This window comes from Suncus etruscus, chromosome 4 (genome assembly GCF_024139225.1).
Source record: "Suncus etruscus isolate mSunEtr1 chromosome 4, mSunEtr1.pri.cur, whole genome shotgun sequence".
Taxonomy (NCBI): Eukaryota; Metazoa; Chordata; class Mammalia; order Eulipotyphla; family Soricidae; genus Suncus; species Suncus etruscus.
The window spans coordinates 104284875-104305183 of record NC_064851.1 but is presented as its reverse complement, the minus strand read 5'-3'; the positions used below and the strand labels follow the sequence as shown (position 1 = coordinate 104305183).

The window sequence follows — 20309 nt, the reverse complement described above, 5'->3', positions numbered from 1 at the left end:
ACACACACACACACACAGTGCCTGGGCAGCCCTGGTCTAGCAAATCCAGGAGCCAGAACCTCCCAGAGTTCCCTACCCCTCCACATCCCCCTGAGTTCAGCGCCCCTTTCTTATGGGTTCAGGTATTCCAGGCTGCAAGGGGCTGGGAAGGAGCGAGCCCTCCTGCCCCTCCTCTGGGACCCCCCCCCCAGAGGTACGCTGGATACACAGCATGCTGAGCCTGCAGGGCGCTTCCCCAGCCTCGATCAGGGCTGGCTGGCTCCTGGGACTCGGACTGGGGGTTCCCCGCACATTGCTGCTGGGCTATAAAATCCAAACACACCCCACCAAGGTGGCCACCTCTGCAGAAGGGACATCCCTCCCTTTCACTCCAGCCCTGAAAAGCCACAAATCTGCATTCTGGAAAAAAAAAGGGGGGGGGGAAATGCAGCTTGTTACCATGGCAACAGCAGCCAATGAGCTGAGTGAAGAGATGCTGGCCTGAGCAGGAGGGGAACCCTGTACCCCCCCCCAACACTCCAGACAGGCTGGTGGGGTGAGAGGGACAGGATTACCACCTGAACGCAGACAGACATCAGCGAGGGGTGCGTGGGCAAGAAAGGGCTGCCCTGCTTCTAGAAGTCTCCACATGTTCCATTTTTGAGCTCTGGGCTGTGATGGAAAAGATCGCACATGTGTCTACAAAGGGTTCATCTGACAAATGTCTTTGCGAAAGGGGTGTGGCACCCTATTTCTTAAAGAAATGGAGTCAATAGGAAGGACTCTTACAAGCAGGAGAGAGGGGCCCTGGGGACGGAGAATGAGAGGGTCTAACAACACCTCCTTCTCTGGACCTGGAATTTTGGAATGTTGGAATGTCGAGAGCCCCAGAGCGCCCCTGGAGTGATGTGAAGAAACAAAAAAGGAACTGGGGTCTAAAGGCAGGAGGGGTGGGGTGGGGGTGGGGTGGGGGTGGGGGAACAGGATCTGCCTTGGAGGCAGGCAACCCATTTTCATTGGAATAAAATGTGGATCCCAAGAGCCCAGAATTCTCTGCCTTTCCAAAATCAGGAAATGTAGTTTCTTTGCAATCCGGAGGTGAAAACCAGCCTCAGACAGCACCAGACAGTGCTTTGTTCTGTTCTCCTTCCTGAATTTGGCACTCCTTTCTGGTTTCACTCAGTGCCTATGGAGAGAGAAAGTCCATAGAGTTCTGTGTCTGCCTGGGAGAAAAAGAGATGGCACTCAAAGGTGAGTTTTCTCTGTCTTATCTAATGTCCATTTTATTCTCTTCCAGCCACTGGCAGAGAGAGGAGTGGAAGACCCACTTCCTTTCTAACGAAACGAAGAGGAAACCAAGGTTCCTATAGAAAAATATGCCAAAAAGCTCAGAAGCCAAAGGGTAAGAGGGAGAAAGGGAGGGAAAGCTGGTGAAAAGTAGCACCTCAGTGCTGCAGGTGACTGAGGATGGGTAGCAGCTTCTGGGGGTTGTTCCTGAACCCGCTGGGTCATCCCATCCGTGACAAAGGACACAGATCCATCGCCAATGTGTTCCGTGGCTGCCACTCTCACAGCCCACATCTGCAAGGGGCAAGTGACCCACACTAAGGGCCACCCCTGAAAGGAGACTGGGGGCCAGTGGTCCCTTCTGTCACCTCTGACCATTAGTGAGAATCAACCTTTAAGGATGTAACAGGGGCAATGCAAAATGGGGGGGGGTTTTACAGTTTACAGTGGGTTGAGACTCAAGGGCCAATCTCTGAATCTTCTTTGTCTGGGGGTATTAGACAAACTGACTTCAGAGAGTACCCAGTACCCCAATCCAATAAGCTGTCCCAGATTTCTTGACTTCCTTGTAGAATGGGTCTGTATTCTTTCTGGTTGCATGGTGGTCCCTCTGGGATGGTTTAAGAGTGCCTAGATAGGAGAAAAGCAAGGGTATTGTTTGCACAAAAGAGCTAAAGCACCTCCCCTCCCAAACAGAAGAGCAATTGGAGAAAGGATGGGTCCTGCCCAAGGTGTGAGCAGAGCCCAGATCTCAGCCTGATCTTGCTGTCCCCTGATCCTGCATAACCTTCTCCCAGCTCAGGGAGAGGATCTAAGGTGCAGGCTCTGACAGAGTGTCCCAGAGGGAGGAGCAGGCGGCCACACAGCTAGCATGACATCATCAGGTTGCTGAGGCGCTGAGGACTCCACAGATATCCTCAGCTCCCCAGACACTCATGGGCAGGCTCCAGAGACCTAGGACAGTCACGCTGCAATAAGGAGCAGCCAGGCCAGAGAATGACTTCACCAGTCAGGGAGTGAGGCGGGTGAGAGGGGAGGCTGTGGCATATAGCTGGACCCCTAAATCCAAGAGGGACTTCTAGTGGCTCCCAGCATTGCATAGCTGCTCCCCAAGGATGCCAACCCATTTCCCACATCTAGAAGAAGAAAAGCACAGGGGCCAGGTGACCAATTTTAGCTAACTAAGTCTAAACTAATCTGTCATGATAAACTAATCTGACAGAATTAAATCTAAACTAATCTGTCATGATTATTTTTGCGAAGGACTAATGTTACTTTTAAAAAGAAATGTTACGTGGCCAGAGAGATAGCATGGAGGTAAGGCATTTACCTTGCATGCAGAACGACAGTGGTTCAAATCCCAGCATCCCATATGGTCCCCCGAGCCTGCCAGGAGCGATTTCTGAGCATAGAGCCAGGAGTAACCCCTGATCACTGCCGGTGTGACCCAAAAACCAATAAATAAATAAATAAATAAATAAATAAATAAATAAATAAATAAATAAATAAATAAATAAATAAATAGAAAAAGAAATGTTACACATGTTACAGATGTGATGACTAGGTATAAGAATAGCACTATTGGGGGAGGGGAGAAAAGGAATAGCACTATTTAGCATAGTACATATTAGAAATGACCTTGATTTCTCTCAGAAGTGGTGTGGCTATGGAGACTCTAATTTTTAAACACAGGGATGTGGAAAACTCTCAAAAAGAATGAGGTAGGTACATGGCTGGAGAGATAATGTAGAGAGTAGAGCGCTCACCTTGGATGGATGTGCCTGGCCTGAATAGAATATGAGGCATCCTCTATGATACCCCCAAGTCCTCTAATGGTGATCTTGAGCACAGAGCCAGGAGAAAGCCCTGTGCATAACTGGGTATGGTCGTGACTGGGTGTGGTCCCAAGACAAAATAAATAAATTTAAAAGAGGCAATTCTGGGCCCGGAGAGATAGCACAGCGGCGTTTGCCTTACAAGCAGCCGATCCAGGACCAAAGGTGGTTGGTTCAAATCCCGGTGTCCCATATGGTCCCCCATGCCTGCCAGGAGCTATTTCTGAGCAGACAGCCAGGAGTAACCCCTGAGCACCGCTGGGTGTGGCACCCCCCCAAAAAAAAAAGAGGCAATTCTATATGTATTAAACAAGATATGATTATCCAGTTATCTTGTGTTTTTACTTTTTGGGGGGGCCACACCCGGTGATGCTCAGGGGTTACTCCTGGCTATGCGCTCAGAAATCACTCCTGGTTTGGGGGACCATATGGGACGCCGGGAGAATCAAACCATGGTCCGTCCTAGGTTAGTGCATGCAAGGCAAATGCCTTACTGCTTGCACCACCGCTCCAGCCCCTATCTTGTGTTTTTAAAAAGCAAGTTATATACTGTTGACTATTTTAGAGTCTTAAGAATGAATGGAGTATTTCTCCATCTCAAGTATTTCTCTGGAAAGATCCAGAATAAACGAGTCACAGGCTGTATGCAAAGCAGTCAGTGTAGAACAGAGAGGAGAAACTTGCCAAATAATCTTCCCTTGAATTTTGTATTTTTTTTGTATTTTACCCAAGTGAATATTAATCTTTTGATAAAAGATTTTCATTACAGCTTTAATTATTTGAACTAAAAGTAATTAAAAATAGTGTTTTGAATAAAGAATTGACTAATTGAATTGAAGTAACTAACAATAACATAAGCCATTTTAAACTTGATCTAGTGATTGCCTCCAGGAGCGACTGTTTCTTTAAACTTTCCAGAAATGCCCAACATAAACTATTCCACTATGGGGAAAGCAGGAAAAAACTGGCCAGGTGTAGAGAGAAATGACGTGATGCTGGGACAAAATTGTGGATCTCTAAATAGCATCCTGAAGAAAGATCTACAACAGAGAAACTCGCTACATGTATGGACAGACGTATGGGGAAAAAAGGAGAAAAATGCCATCAGGTTGAATTAAAACTATGGAAGGGAGGGAAAGGATAAAGCACCCTGTAGTAATATAAATGGGCCAAGCAAGACAAGATTCAGAAGAGGCCACTGAATACAGGTCAACAATAGTTCTATCACTGGCAATGAAAAAACTAAATTATGAGAATCAATGATAGTAGCAAGCCAGAGAGATAGTATTGGGGTACAGGTGCTTGCCATTGCATGTAGCCAACACCAGGTTCAAATCCCCAGCATCACATAAAATTCCAGAACACAAAACCAAGAGTAAGCCCTCAGTATCAGTTAATAACATATATAACCTTGACTGGTGCACTAGAATAGCAAAGATGAAGCTGGGTGATGTTGACTTAAGCTTGTTTAGAATTTGAAAACTGCTTGTTTACAGACAATATACATTTCTTTGACAGAGGAAATTTTCTTATTAGACTTGATCCAAAGCAAGTAATTGGACTAGGGTCCTACAAGACCATTGATATGCCACAGATCATTGCAGCCATGATTTAAAAATAATTTATGACATCCAGATAATCCAACTCCTTATAACACTTATAAAAGAGAGCATTGATTCACCAACTGAAAAAAAAATGCTCTTGTGAAACATTGCATTTTATTGAAAAGTATTTGCCACCATTAAATGCCCTACAGTTGAAGATTGAGTAATTAGCAAAAGACTATTCTACAGTAGGTGACTAACACAATGCCATTGAAGTATCGTGAGTAAATTTCCGCACAAGATTCAGTACATTAGGGGCTGGAGAGATAGCATGGAGGTAAGGCGTTTGCCTTTCATGCAGCGAGGTCATCGGTTCGAATCCCCGGCGTCCCATATGGTCGCCCCGTGCCTGCCAGGAGCAATTTCTGAGCCTGGAGCCAGGAATAACCCCTGAGCACTGCCGGGTGTGACCCAAAACACACACACAACACACACACACAACACTACACAGATTCAGACGTTAAGGTTTGAAACTGTAGGGGGAGGAATTGCACTGGAATGTTCGTATTAACTCTGGTTGGTGGAGTGTTGAGTGTTGATGTTTACAATTTTTGTTTCTTTGGGGACCATATCCAGCGATGCTCAGGACTTACTCCTGACTCTGCACTCAGGAATCACTATTAGTGGGCAGAGGGGAAACCAATATGAATTGAACTTGTGTCAGCCTCATTGCGAGAGCAAATGCCTTTCCTACTGAACTAGTTTAGTGCCTTGGCCACTCTTGGAAATTTCTGAATGAGTTAGACATCACTTTTATACACTCCCCAAAATATATATTAATATATTATTATATTATAAATATCATCTGTTATATATATTTGATTTAGGTATTATATATACACGTGTATATATGTATGTGTTTGTGTGTGTATATATATATTATATATATATATATATATATAATATATATATATATATATATATGCAAAAGCCTGGTGCTACCTGTTTCACTTTCTTTCCAACATCACCATCACCTACCTTAACCCTACCCAAGGTATGGAGAACCCCCCAAAGGGCTAGACTCAAGAGGAACTGTTGATGCATGGGTTTAGAAGAGTTATTTAACTCCCCATTGTCTACCTAGCCAGGGAGGAGAATCTGACTTTTGATTGGCTGATGGTGACATCATCCCAAGTATAACAGGAGGCCAATAGGAGCGACTCGTGTGATAAAGAAAGTTTTCCCAAAGACCCGGATGCCGCCGGGAGCCTTGGAACTGCGGTCTGGTGCTAAGAATGCCGCAGCCCTACGCTTGCAGGCACCTGCAGACCCGATTCCTTGCAAAATTTTATGCACAAGCCTGCGAGTTCTGCCGCTCGCTGGCTTTCCTCAACCTGCCCCCACCCTCCGTTCGCAGCTTTCTGGGCGATGCCTCACTGCCACCACCACCACCACCACCACCCCAGCAGGTGACCCTAGAGATTCTGAATGAGTCAGTGAGATTGCACCCACGTGTCCCAGGCGGTCACCCATCCTCTCTGGGTCCCTGCTCAGCGTTTCTGTCCGCTCACCCTTGTTTGCTTTTGCTCTCATGGCCTCCGGGTTCTGAAAGGAAAGCCAAAGCCCTCGTCCCACCCACAGGATAAAATATTCAGAACATTCTGAATATTACCTTTTTTTTTTTCTGCTGGAGAACCCCGTTTAGAAAACCTAGAAGAAGAGCAGAAATACATGCAAAAAAAAGACATCATAATTAATGAGCATTTGCTTTAAAAAAAAAAATAAAAGCAAGATGGGCCTCTTTGGAATTGCTCTAATGATAGTTTGGAGATGGGGGTGTACTTTGTTTTCCTTCCCATGGTGCCTGTTGTTAAACATTCATTTCCTTGAAACGACCAAGAGTCATAGTCTTGAAACATTCTTAATTTCCTCCTATTTTGTTAGAAGTGGCTTCGTGGTAAATGGAGCATATGGCCAAATTGAAGTTTCCCCTTCTTTTGTGCATTTCGGTGAGTTTCAACTGTTCCCCACTTTAAATCTTATGATGAGGATCCTTTGGATACTTTTGTTTGTTTGGAGTTTGGGGCCAATGCTGGACCAATGTTGTGACGGGGGATTGAATTTATGACTAGCTGCAACTCCAGTTACCTCCCTAACCCTGAAAAAACAACAACAGGGTGGCACCGCGTCTCGCTGGGGGTGCACCGGCGGCTGCTTCCCCGCGGCCCGGCCGCGGCGATGTGGCTCCGGCCAGAGGAGGTGCTGCTCAAGAACGCGCTGAAGCTGTGGGTGACGCAGAAGAGCAGCTGCTACTTCGTCCTGCAGAGGCGCCGCGGGCACGGCGAGGGTGGAGGGCGCCTCTCCGGTCGCCTGGTTGGGGCTCTGGACGCAGTGCTGGACTCCAATGCTCGGGTTGCTCCATATAGAATTCTGCTTCAGGTTCCCGGCTCCCAGGTCTATTCTCCCATAGCATGTGGTGCAACATTAGAGGAAAATAAACCAGCATTGGGGACTGGCTGGAACAAAATCTCCTTCATACCTTGTCTGTCTTTGATAATAAAGGTGATATCGCGAGCTTTGTAAAAGGGAAGGTAAAGAGCCATTAGAGAAGCCTCTAGAGGAAGACAGGGACATGTTCTTCTTTGCCCGTCTGGACACGAAGACAGAGAGAGGCCAGCCCTGAGCATCCACAAAGGAGGGATTCAGGATGGCTGGACAATGTCCTCACAAGGAATGGAGCACTTCAGGCACTGACAAGACAAAAGCAACAGGAGTTTAGGCTTCTTGACAAGTTGGCTCTCTTGGAAGCTCAAAAGAATGAGGGAAATGGAACCCCTTGGTGGGGTCTTATCTGAGCAGCCCCCTCATTCCCTGTCTGGTGGGCAAGTCTGGAGTTGTCTCTATACTGGCTGACTAGAACAATTGAGCTGAGTCTTACTACAGAGGACCATGGGGGCTATGGAGTGGTCCTCAGAGCCTGTCTGGTGTCTGCTATGTTTCACTGTCTTCAGCTCCAAATAATTCCAGGCATGTAGGAGTAGGCTTCTACTGATGCCCCCACGCAAAGCTGAAATGCCCTTTTTAGTTTTGTTTTTAGGTATGGGGGCCACACCAGGCGGCTTTCAGGGGGTTACTTCTGGCTCTAAATCCAGAAATCACTCCTTGGCAGGCTCAGGAGACGAATGTGCTGCTGGGGATAGAACCTGAGTTGGCTATGTGCTAGGCAAATGCCCTACCTAGGTGCTATTTGTAATCACTCTAGTCCCTGATATACCTTTTAGACCAGTTCCCAAAGAGACTGCTGACCTGAGTAGGGCCCAAGGACAGAGAACTTGGCTCATGTATCACTGGCTGGTGTCTTGAGAAGTCCTAACTTCTGAGCTGAGGCCTTGAGTGCAAAGCATACCTATGGGCCCTTCTGCTGCCTCACCCCACTCCGAGAAAATGGCTGTGCGGATGGCGCTCGTTGAAGTGTGCCAGCGACTTTGGCAGGGTTCAAGAGATTTATCCATAAATAGCTCCAAGAGCAGGACTACCAGAAACACTGGCTTTGTTTTCACCACCAGCATGAAGTGGGTGCAGTTTTCAAACCTACACATCAATGTGCCCAAGGATTTGACAAAGCCCACGATAACTGTATCTGATGAGCCAGACACGTTATACAAACGCCTGTCACTTTTAGTGAAAGGCCATGATAAGGCTGTATTAGATAGTTATGAGTATTTTGTTGTGCTTGCTGCTAAAGAGCTTGGGATCTCTATTAAAGTGCATGAACTGCCTCGGAAAACAGTTACTCTTCTAAAGTCAGTCCATATTTTCAAGAAACATGGAGTTCAAGTATGAAATGAGAACACTCTATAGACGTTTAGAGTTAGAATACCTAACTGGAAGCACAGCCGATGTCTACTTGGAATATATTCAGCGAAATCTCCCTGAAGGCATTGCTGTGGAAGTTACAAGGACAAAACTAGAATAGTTACCAGAACACATTAAAGAACCAATCTGGGAAACAACACCCAAAGAAAAAGAAGAGTACAAATCATAAGGTGTCACGAGAATCCCGTGCTGGTTCTGAATGAGGATGGGCCAGGCACTGAGCTTGGAACTGATGAGCTCCCAGCTGTCCCTGCAGAATTCCTTGAGCTGCCCTGTTGAGTTCTTAGGCCCCATCAGGAGGCAGCAGGAAATGGAACTTTAATGATCCCCCAGGCTGCCGAGAAAGACCACTAACCCATTCTCTTATAGAGTCATCATCTTTTGATTCTGATTTTATTGATTTTGAACAATATGAGCAAACTATTTGACTATATCGAAAGATTCAAATTTATGTTTCTCATTCTACTATTGTTTAGTTACTGGTATGTACTGATCTAGTTTCTATCCATGTGTTCATCTGAAAGTATTTGAAATAAATAGTCTTCACCTTTTTTCTTTTAAAAAAAAAGAAAAAAAAGAAAAAACAACAACAAAAAAAACTTTTGTACTTAAGCTTCTGTTTGGTCATTTGACTCTGTCAAGATGCATTCTTTTTTTTTTTTTTTTTTGGGGGGGGGGTCACACCCGGCTGTGCTCAGGGGTTACTCCTGGCCATCTGCTCAGAAATAGCTCCTGGCAGGCACGGGGGACTATATGGGACGCCGGGAATTGAACCAACCACCTTTGGTCCTGGATTGGCTGCTTGCTAGGCAAACGCCGCTGTGCTATCTCTCTGGCCTCCAAGATGCATTCTTTTTTCTTTTTTTCTTTTTTGTTTTTGTTTTTGGGCCACACCCTGCGGTGCTCAGGGGTTACTCCTGGCTGCTCAGAAATAGCTCCTGGCAGGCACGGGGGACCATATGGGACACCGGGATTTGAACCAACCACCTTTGGACCTGGATCGGCTGCTTGCAAGGCAAACGCCGTTGTGCTATCTCTCCGGGCCCCAAGATGCATTCTTAGTGATGAGATCATTTTAAAAGTCCCGGAGATGGGATCATCTTAAATATTTCCCTCTCTCCCGAAAACATGGATTGGGGCTGGAGAGATAGTGGGGAAGTCACTACCTTGTATGTGACCAACCAGATTGGATCCTCTATGGTCGGACAAGTGCTCCCAGAAGTAAGCCCTGAGCACAGTCTAAATGCTAGAAAACCAAAAAGCTGAAATTACTCTATTTTCTTTTTTTTTATTCTTTTATTTTAAAAATTTTAATACTTCTTTAAACTCTTAACTTTTTTCAAAAGTCAAATATGCTGAAAATGGGCTGAGTCCCTCTAGAGGCTTCCAACCTCAGTTTGAGAGAGGATGTAAAAAAGGTAATTGAAATACCACAACAATACAGAAAAAAATATCGAATAACCGGTGAGCACTACAGCAATAAAGACAGGCACCACACAATAGTCTCGGTTTTAGCATGAATTATTTTAAATAGGTTTAGTCACTACAGGAAAAAGATAAGATTATTATTATTATAAATAATTATCTTATTTTACCCAAAGCAAAGATTATTACCCAAATAAGATTATTATTTATTAAGGCTTTTCAAACTACCCTTGTTACTCCTTTCTATGAACCACACATGTAGCTTTGCCTGAGCTTTGCTCAGGCTACACACCTGAGTGCTGCCAGGTGTGATCCAAAAACCAAAAAAAAAAGAAAGGAAGGAGGGAGGAAGGGAGGGAGGGAGGGAGAGAGAGAGAGAGAGAGAGAGAGAGAGAGGAGAGGAGAGAGAGAGAGAGAGAGAAGAAAGAAAGAAAGAAAGAAAGAAAGAAAGAAAGAAAGAAAGAAAAGAAAGAAAGAAAGAAAGAAAGAAAGAAAGAAAAAAGAAAGAAAAAGAAAGGAAAGAAAGAAAGAGAAAGAAAGAAAGAAAGAAAGAACGAAAGAAAGAAAGAAAAAAGAAAGAAAGATAGAAAAATAAAGGAAAGAAAGAAAGAAAAAAGAAAGAAAGATTACTCTATTTTCAAAAGCCAATTTTGGGGGATGTTTTGGATTATAAATATTCACTTTTTTGAACAGCAGGTTAAAGTTTTGCAATTCCATTTTTTGTTTGTTTTGTGTTTTGGGCCACACCCGACACTGCTCAGGAATCACTCCTGGCTGGTTCCAGGCCGGAATGGGGGGGGGGAGGGGTGGGGGGTGGGAAGACACCATTGGGTTGCTAGAGACTGAACCCAGGTTGGCCTCATGCAAGGCAAATACCCTCCCCATTGTTCTATGGCTCCAAACCGCCCAGAATTCAGCTTTTTTTTTTCTTTATTTAAGCATCATGATTACATACACGACTGTAGTTGGGTTTCAGTCATAAAAAGAACATACCCCTTCACCAATGGAACATTCCTACCACCATTGCCCCCAATCTCCCTCTTTCCCCACTCCTGCCTGTATTTGACACAGGCATTCTACTTCTCTCATTCATTAACATTGTCATGATAGTTAGTGTAGTCATCTCTCTAACTACACTCACCACTCTTTGTGGTGAGCTTCACATAGAGAGCCAGTCCTTCTAGCCCTCACCTCTGTTGTCTCTTGGCATTATTACAATGATGTCTTTTGTTTTTCTTAAACCCCATAGATGAGTAAGACCATTCTGTGTCTATCTCTTTCCTTCTGACTTATTTCACTCAGCATAATGGTTTCCATGTTCATCTCTTCATCTCTCCTAATGGCTGCATAATATTTCATTGTTTATAGGTACCTCAGTTTCCTTAGCCATTCATCTGTTGAAGGGCATCTTGGTTATTTCCAGAGCCTGGCTATTGTAAATAGCACTGCAATGAATATAAGTGTGGGGAAGGCATTTTTGTATTTTTGTATTGTGTTTTTGTTTTCCTAGTGTATATCCCTAGGAGTGGTATAGCTGGATCATATGGAAGCTCAATTTCCAGGTTTTTTTTTTTTTTTTTTAGGAATCTCCATATTGTTTTCCATAAAGGCTGGACCATATGGCATTCCCACCAGCAGTGAATGAGAGTTCCTTTCTCCCCACATCTCCACCAGCACGAATTGTTCTCGTTCTTTGCTATGTGTGCAAGTCTCTGTGGCATGAGATGGTACTTCATTATTGTTTTAATTTGCATCTCCCTGATGATTAGTGATGTGGAGCATTTTTTTCTTTTGGCCATTTGTATTTCTTCTTTAAGAAATTGTTCATTTCTTCTCCACATTTTTGATGGGTTAGATATTTTTTCTTGTTAAGTTCTGTCAGTACCATGTATATCTTTGATATTAGCCACTTATCTGATGGGTATTGGATGAATAGTTTCTTTCATTCTGTGGGTGGCTTTTGTATAATTGGCACTATTTACTTTGAGTGCAGAAGCTTCTCAGCTTAATATAGTCCAGTCTGTTTATCTCTGCTTTCACTTGTTTGGAGACTGCTGTTTCCTCCTTGAAGATGCCTTTAGTCTCAATATCATGTGGTGTTTTACCTATATGTTGTTCTATATGCCTTATAGTTTCGGGTCTGATATCAAGGTCTTTAATCCATTTGGATTTGACCTTTGTGCATAATGTTAGATGGAGGTCTGAGTTTGCTTTTTTGCAAGCAGCTGACCAGTTGTCCCAACACCACTTGTTGAAGAGGCTTTTCTTGATCCATTTTGCATTTCTTCTTCCTTTATCAAAGATTAGTTGACTGTATGTCTGGGAAAGATTCTCTGAGTTCTCAAGCCTATTCCACTGATCTGAGGGTCTGTCTTTATTCCAAGACCATGCTGGGTTTTTTTTGTTTGTTTGTTTGTTTTGTTTTGGTTTGTTTTTTGGGTCACACCCTGCAGCGCTCATGGGTTACTCCTGGCTCTATGCTCAGAAATCGCCCCTGTCAGGCACCAGGGATCATATGGGATGCTGGGGTTCGAACTACCATCCTTCTGCTTGAAAGGTAAAATGCCTTACCACCATGCTATCTCTCTGGCCCCACCATGCTGTTTTTAATGATTGCTCTATAATACAATTTAAAATTGGGGAAAGTGATGCCTCCCATATTCCTTCTCCCAAGGGTTCTTCTAGCTATTCGTGGGTGTTTATTGCTCCAAATGAATTTCATGAGTGCTTGATCCACTGCTTTCAAGAATGTTATGGGTATCCTTAGAGTGATTGCATTAAATCTGTATAAAGCTTTGGGGAGTATTGTCATTTTAATAATGTTAACCCTCCCAATCTATAAGCAGGATATGTGTCTCAAATCCTCTTTCATTTCTTAAAGCAGGGTTTTGTAGTTTCTTTGTATAGGTTTTTCACCTCTTTAGATAAGATGACTCCAAGGTATTTGAGTTTGTGTGACACTAGTGTGAATGGGATAGTTTTTTTTTTTTAATTATTTATTTATTTGGTTTTTGGGGCACACCCGGCAGTGCTCAGGGGTTACTCCTGACTTTGCACTCAGAAATCGCTCCTGGCAGGCTCGGGGGACCATATGGGATGCCGAGATTCAAACCACTATCCTTTTGCATCTAAGGCTAACACTCTACCACTGTGCTATCTCTCCAACCCCTGGAGAGTTTTTTTAATGTCCATTTCTTCTCTATCATTATTAGTGTATAAGAAGGCCATTGATTTTTGTGTGTTAATTGGAGTTCAGTTTTTAATTTTTTTTTTTTTTTTTTTTGGTTTTTGGGTCACACCCAGCAGCACTCAGGGGTTATTCCTGGCTCTACACTCAGAAATTGCTCCTGGTAGGCTCGGAGACCATATGGGATGCCAGGATTCAAACCACCGTTCTTGTGCATGCAAGACAAATGCCTTACCTCTATGCTATCTCTCCGGCCCCTTAGTTTTAAATTTTTATTCAAACTAGTTTAATATTTTTAGTTGCTTTTGTAAATGGACTGGTTTTTTGTTTGTTTGGGGTTTTTTTGTTTTTTAGTTTTTGGGCAACACCCAGTGACATTCAGGGGTTACTCTTGGCTATGCATTCAGAAATCACTCCTAGTTTGGGGGACCATATGGGAAACTGGAGTGATCAAACCTCCATCTGTCCTAGGCTAGCTCAAGCAAGGCAGATGCTTTACTGCTTGTGCCACTGCTCTGGCTTCATTTGATTTTCTAACTGGTTTTATAAACTAATTAGCATTAAAAACTAGTGTCATTTGAGTTGACTTGACTAAGTCTCTCACTAGGTCTGTTTCCAAGGGATCTAGGGAAGAATTCAGACTCACAGTATTTGTGTTAACATCTGCTCTGTTTGTTGGTCAGAAATGCTCCTCTACCTCTCCTTGGTCCTTTCCCTTTGAATTTCTGGGTGAATTCCTATCACCTGTGCTCTTTCTCATTGGGCGTGGGTCAGCACAACTCAACTCCTTACCACTGAGATTGATTCCCTATTTTACCCGAGATGTGCTTTTGTCCTTTTACTTAATAAGCAGTTGACTCGTTCTTCAAATCTTATTTGCAAATCTTAATTTTTCTTAAATAGGCACATATCTGTTGGCATAGCAACAATTATGTTTAATTTTGTGGCATCATGTTTCCTTCATTTTTCCTTTAAGCTGCACAGCACGATTTTTTCTACCTTTTTCTACCTTTCCATATATGTATGGGAAGGAATATATGCTGTTTAAAAAAATCTCCTGGCATTTTAGCTATGTTTGAGTATGAACTTATTTCAATATCAAAGGTCATAATGAAACCAATATAGAGATTTTTAAATTTTCATTTAATTTTTGATATGTGGGGGGCCACACCTGATGGTTCTCAGGGATTGCTCCTAGCTCTGCACTCAGGAATCATTCTATTTTCCAAGCCAAATTTGGGGGACCCTATGGGGTGCTGGGGCTCAAAACCAGGCCAGCAATATGCAAAGCAAATGTCCTCCCAGCTGTCCTATTGCTCTGGCCCTATATAGATTTTTAATTCTTTTCCTTCCCATTCTCTTTCTTTATAGGAAAGTTTACTGATCTAACTTTCCCTGACTACAGATTCTCTGGTTAGGTTAATATAATCTGAAGTTAAATGAACAGATAATTGCTATTTAAATACATTTTGCATTATATAGTATTACTTCCAAGGATAATTTTCCTACATGCATTTTGCCACAACTCTAATAGAACTGGAGGGCATCTGTTAAGTGAAATAAGTCCAAGCGAGGACAAATCCTGGATGATCTCATGCATCTGTGGTTGATAGAGAAACAGAGCAAGGTAATGAGTATGGAATGAGCTCACCAGGGCCAGCTCTTTTGGTTCAGCTGCTAAAAATAATTGTTGACATTTGCAGCCTTAGACATCTTCAGTGAAATCATTCTGATTTCATTTCCTTTCCATTGGGTGGTCTCTCTCTTGGCTTTACTGAAAATGTCTTTCCTAATCTTCATACAACTCTGAATTTAAAATTCTCAGACTGGAGCCAAAGTGATAGTATAGCAGAGAAGGCACTTGTCTTACACACACAGCCAATTCTCGGCATCCCATAGGGTCCCCAAGCACCACCAGGAGTATTTCCTAAGTGCAAGGCCAGGAGTAAACTCTGAGCATCACTGGGCATGGGCCTAAAGCAAAAAGCAAAATACAATAAAATTCTTAGACTCAGGAGAATTTTCTCAAGCTTCTATATGTATTTTCCTTTTACCAGTCTTTTGGCAACTGGATTTGTATTCTTTTGTATACAAACTCCAAATGTGTCATATAGTTCTGTACAGGAGTCCTGGATATGATTGTCTTTCTTCTACTCCCAGAACTCAAAGCATTTGCCATGAATTTATACCAAAATCACCACACACTTTCCATCTCTGTTTACACTACAGTCCTGAGGTTCTAATTTGCTCTGATTATCATGTGTAATCTTGAAACTGCCTTTGATTTTTTGTCCTTCATATTTTAATTTTTCCTTAAAACAAAAGTACCTCCCTGCTTCTCTGCATTCTCAGCTTTGGGGCTCTGGTCATGTGTTCTGAGCGTTGGATATAATGCTGCACCCCTGAGCCAGCTCTGCTCTGTCTTGCTCCATGAGTTCCTAGCATCTCTAAAACCTAGCGGTGGGGGGTGGGGGAACAAAAGGAGAGAAAACAGCCAGTAACATGGGATCATGACCTGGCAGCTTGATGAGACCAGCCATTTTGGAACCTTTTTGGTGTCAGTGTCTCCCTTGCACCTGGAACACAGGGACATTTTACATCACACTCACACACACACACACACACACACACACACACACACACACACTACTGAGGGGACTCCTAGGGGAGGGACAGTGGAGCTTGTTGGTGAATCTAGCCCTGTGGCTGAGAGACAGGGCACATGCCCTGGGTTCCATCTTGGACTCCAAAACAGGATTACAGAAAAATAGTAATAAAGGGGGAAACGCTAATAGAGAGCAATAGCATTTGCCTTGCACGCAGCTGAGCTGGGTTCCATCCCCAGCACCACATACACCACCAGCAGTGAGTGATCCCTAAGCACAGAGCCAGAAGTAAACCCTGAGCATTACCAGATACGTGACCCACAAATAAACCCAGATGCACTGGCTTTACAATCTGGGAACCCGGCTCCCTTGTTCTGCCAGGTGCTGTATCCCTACCATCAAGGAATGAGCGACTTCTGTCTTTCTCTTCCGGAAGCTCAGCCTTGGAAAGGAAACAGGGTGTCAGATCTAGCCTCATCTTCAGGCTCCCTGGGCCCGAGGATCCCACCACACTTCGCTCCCACCTTCAAAAGGGATCCCCCTGCTTAGCTTCCCCTTGCACCCTCCACGTCTCCCCCACCTCCAAGGGGGACCCAAGATAGGTCCCTACCTCCTTCATTTAGTGCAGACTATGAGATCACAGCTCAGGGACCTCAGGAACTCTGACCGGACCCTGAGCAGTATTGCCCCCTCCAGACAACCTCGGGGATTGCAGTCCTCCCTAATTCATCTTTCTTCTTTCTTTCTTTCCTTCCTTCCTTCTTTCCTTCCTTCCTTCCTTCCATCCTTCCTTTCTTTCTTTTTCTTTTTCTTTCTTTCTTTCTTCTTTCTTTCTCTTTCTTCTTTCTTCCCCTTCCTTCCTTCCTTCTTACTCTTTCTTTCTCTCTTTCTTCTTTCTTTCTTTCTTTCTTTCTTTCTTTCTTTCTTTCTTTCTTTCTTTCTTTCTTTCTTTCTTTCTTTCTTCTTTTTCAATAGTTTTGTGTTTGTTTTGCTTGGGGGGCCACACCGGGCGACGCTCAGGGGTTACTTCTGGCTCTGCGCTCTGGAATCACTCCTGGCAGGCTCTGGAGACCATATGCAGGGAATCAAACCTAGGTCAACCGCGTGCAAAACAAATGCCCTCTCCACTGTGTTATCTCTCCTGCCCCAATTCTTTAATTTGTTCTTAAGTCACACCCAGCGATACTCAGGGCTTATTTCTAGCTCTGTGCTAAGGAATCACTCCTGGGATATTCCATGTGGGATGCAAGGGGTTGAACCTGGCTCTGCAGCGTGCAAGGCAAACTCCTCCCCACTAGACTATGGCTCAGGGCCCTGCACCCCCTCTGTAGCCTCACTTCCTTGTCCTTTGTGTTGCAGACCGCAGGGACTGGAAGTTGGGAAGCCCCCGGAGAGCTGGAGTTGAGGTGGAAGCGGGGTGGGGGGGCCTATGTATCGGCCTCAGGACCTTGGGTATGTAGCTGCACCGGGTTGGGAGGGGATCAGGAGAAGCGCTGGAATTGGACACCGGGGAGGGGGCTGCTTCTGGGAAAAGTTGGGATCCGGGGGGGGGGGGGGCCGTGCCAAAGCTGCTGAGACCTGCTGGCGGGTGAGTAGACTTGGAGCCTCCAACCCCGCGACACCCTCGGCACCCCACATCGTCCCAGACTGTCTGTTCCCCAGAACCGGCTGAGCATCCGTGCTCCCCTGTCTCCATGGAGACCGCCGTCTGTCTCCCAGCCAGTTCCCTTGACAACGAAACCCACCCCAGCACGCGGGGGTTTGGGGGGCTCCAAGGGAGGCATCGGTCTGGGAAACTTGGGGTGCAGCCTCTGGGATCCAAGTCGTAGGAGCTGCGCCTTTGCCTCACCAGGGGACCCCTATGCGTCATGGGCACGCACTGCAAATTTCCGGACAACCTCCCACCTGCCCCACTGCGGACCCTTTTCCTACCGCGCCCCGCTAGTTGGCAGCAGCACCCCAATTCTGCAGCCCTGATCGCCCTGCAAGACACAAGGCGAGGCGTTTTATTTTCGTTGCTGGTGACACGAGGGTGAGTCATAGGAGCAAAGTTAGAAGCCTGAGAAATGGTGTCCTCAGTTTCTCCGCTCCAGAAGTCAGGGTGAGGGGCTCTGGCTGGGCTCCAGACCTTCCTAGCCGGCCATCCTCCACTGCTTAGGAAGGGGCGAAGGATACCAGAGTTGTTCCAGACACGGCACCTCTTCCCACCCTTTGTGCCGCACAGAGAAACTGAGGCACAGGGTGATAACGTAACCCTTCAAGGTGGAATCTGAACCCAAGTTCTCCCCACCCTGCATGGGGCACTTACTGGGCTAAGATGGCTGGGGTTTGTTTTATTTGGGGGGGGGGGTGTCAGGCTGGCAGTGCTCAAGGCGTTATTCTTGGCTTTGTGCTCAGGAATCACTCCTGGCAAGCTCCGGGGACCCCATGGATGTCAAGGATAGAACCTAGGTCATCCATGTGCCAGGCAAACTCCCTTCCCACTGTGCTCCTGTCCTAGGAATGATATTTTAAACACTGTATTGAGTCCTCAACCTAAGGGTGTATCTTCTTCTGTCCCGAATGTCTCCTGCTATAAACCCTAGAACCAAATTTCTCAAAAGGAGGAGAAAGGGAAGGCACGGGGGGGGGGGGGGGGATAACAATTGGGGGACAGGGGTTGGGGAGACAGGACAGCAAGGAGGGCATCTGCCTTGCAAATAGGTTTGACTTGGGTTCCATCTCTGGAATCCTCGAAGGTCCTCTGAGCCAGCCAGGATTAGTTCCTGAGTATAGAGGCAGGAGTAACCTGAGGACCTCCAGGTGTGGCCATCCCCAAAAACCACAAAAAAACAAAAACACCCCAAACAGGGGCTGGGGAGACAAGACAGCTAAGAGGGTATTTTCCTTGTATGCCCCTAACCTGGGTTTGATCCCTGACATCCTATATGGCCTCCTTAGCACAGTCAGGAATTCCTGAGTGTAGAGACAGAAGCCCTGAGCATTATCGATGTGGCCCCAAAGCAAAAACAAATCAAAAAAAGCTAAAGAATTCTGAATCTTTTTTGCTACTTACAATAACATGTCACTTGCCTGTGTATGAAATTTGTCAGTTTTAGGCATGTGTTCTGTTAAAAAAAAAAAAAAAAGGTCAGTAAATCAAGCACTTCCATCCCTCCACTTTCACTCTTTTTGATTCTTCATCAACATGAGACAGAGCACACACTGGTAATCTCCTGCTCCCCACAAATAGAATTAACCCTCCTGTGCCCATGTGTTTGTTGACATTAGTTTAAGGCACAAGCCATGGGCAATTGCACCCACAAGATAACTCCAAACTCAGTCGCCTGCCCATCATATCCCAGCTAAAGGCCCTCACTTGGCTCTTTTTTGGGTTCAGTCCACTTCATCCACAATAAAGGTACAATGATTGGCCTGAGCTGATCCCCGTCTCTGATCTGGGTCTGGGGAAGAAAGCTGGAGGCACAAAGGCCCTGGTACCTTACGGGATGCTGGGATTGAACCTAGACTGGCCGTGTGCAAAGCAAGCGCCCTCCCTACTGTCCTCTCTCCAGCCCCATAACTTATTCCTTCTCTAGCTCAGCTCCCTAATGTTGAGGGCTGGAGCAACAGTACAGCGGGGAGGGTATTTGCCTTGCACACTGCTGACCTGGGTTCAGTCCCCAGCATCCTATAGTGTCACCCAAGCCTGCCAGGAGTAATTTCTGAGAGCATCACCATGTGCAGTCAAAAGAAAATGCTCCATCTCAGCTCTAACAGAAATGATAATGCACTAAGACAAAATCCCACTAGAAACAGGCAGGCTGTGAGATGGGCTGGGGTCCCTAAGTGGATGCAGAGGGTGGTCACTGTCTTTTAGGCAACCAAGAAAGATGCACACCTAGCCCTGCACCTTCTCAGAAGGGCTTAGTTAGAAAGGGGATGAAAGGAGCCAGCAGGAAAGCATGAAGGTAAGGCGTTTGCCTTGCATGCAGGATAGTGGTTCGAATCCAGGCATCCCATATGGTCCCATGCCTGCCAGGGGTGATTTCTGAGCATAGAGCCAGGAGTATCCCCTGAGTGCCACCGGGTGTGGGCCCCCCCCAAAAAAAGGGGGGGGATAAAGAATTGGCATGGCACGTGGTAGGCTATTTCTGTGGTGGGTCAGATGGTGACAGCACCAACCCTGGACATCTGGGCAGGTGCTCAGCAGACTTGGTTAGTACTCAATCTAGCAAACAAATCCCAGCGACACCATGTGCACAGACAGATAGACCCAGACTAGCCTTGAGCACTTCTTCCTATGCAGGAGACCCAAAATGGACCATCTCAGTGTCCGTCCACTGTACAAGGCATGTACCATGTCTCTGGTGTCCCAAAGAGGAGCCAGTTGGCCAAGTGGGCCAGCCATGAGCCAGTTCCCAGGAACACAGAGAAAAGTCACAAACATGAGAGAAAAATAGGCTTTATTTAAGGGATTTTTGATAAAAAGGTCAAGGTTATCCAAAGTGTCCTATTTAAAAAAAAAAAAAAAAAGCAAAATCAACAGTTAACATGAAAATCAAAACATTCAATGTTGGGGCCGGAGAGA

General features: G+C 45.3%; 1 pseudogene; it reads left to right on the top strand.

Moving 5' to 3' along the window:
• Positions 1–8089: 8089 nt before the first annotated feature.
• LOC126006101 (28S ribosomal protein S10, mitochondrial-like) lies at positions 8090–8690 on the top strand (annotated as a pseudogene).
• Positions 8691–20309: the final 11619 nt, after the last annotated feature.